Here is a 1,205-nt window from a genome sequence, read left to right on the forward strand (position 1 = left end):
CACAGCAAGGTATGTCTTCAGGTCTTAGGGACTACTACTGAATATGGGAAAAAATATGTATTAAGCAGTTGGTGCCTCCAGAAGGTGCTGTATAAAGTATTATAAATTGCCTCAAGTGATGTCACTTAAGGCAGCATCACTTTGGTTCCAAAGACTACAAGTTAGAAAATGGAAAAGAAAGTCTTGGTGTGGAGTTGGAAAGAACTGAGCTTACTAGGCCGCTGTAGCTTGACGCCACACGCAAGTTGATTTATGTAAGTAGGAAAACCAAGATTTATGCCTCTGGTCATTGTTAGCAATACCAGTTAATAACAAAACAGTATATAGAACATACAAACACCTTATCAACATGTCTACAGATATAAGTTGGACAGGACTGTGTGTATGACAGAAGTGTGATAAACAGTCTAGTACTACAGCTTTCACTACTGTGCTGGGAGCAGACACCTTTGAGGTTGGGGTTGGTGAGGTTCTTCTGACTTTCCGAGTCAGAAATCTGATTGAAGAGGGTGTTCTACTTAGAAGTCGGATATTCCAACTTCCCATGTCAAATAGGATGAACCAAAATACCCTCAACCAGATTAGACTGGTTGAACTGGGCAGCTGCCAAGTCTATAAATTGAGCAGGGCATTCCAGTAGAACTACCCTGAGTAAATAAAGGTAATGGAGCAACTGTATTCTTTACATCAGCTCGATGTAAATGGCATGATATGTTTTGAGTTTGTTGTTTGATTGAATATATCTGAAATGTGAGTGTGAGTGGTTGTGTTTTTCCTCATTAAATCAGTCATACTCACATGTTCCCTGTGATGGACTGGACCCCCTCACACACACACATGCAATTTCTGCGTGTTTAAGCGGGTATAGATAATGGATGGATGGAGACTATTGGAGACTATTGAAGGATAGTTGGTAAAGAGGGGTAAACATAATGAGTGTTTATATTAGTAAGAAAGAACTGTGTGTTTTATCTTATTTCTTAGTGAGTGCTTTGCTGTGTTCTCATTTAGATAAGGTTGTGAAACATGGCGATTTAAGCATGCATCACACACACACCCTGCCCCATTGCTTGTATAATTAATCATACCAGGAAACTGCTGGTTGAACATGAAAAAGTCCCAGGCCAAAGGCCAATTCTTTCAAATTTGGGCACGTCTAAATGTAGACGTGATATAGAGCGATTTGTTACCCTGTTAGATATCAG

This window comes from Micropterus dolomieu, linkage group LG22 (genome assembly GCF_021292245.1).
Source record: "Micropterus dolomieu isolate WLL.071019.BEF.003 ecotype Adirondacks linkage group LG22, ASM2129224v1, whole genome shotgun sequence".
Classification (NCBI taxonomy): Eukaryota; Metazoa; Chordata; class Actinopteri; order Centrarchiformes; family Centrarchidae; genus Micropterus; species Micropterus dolomieu.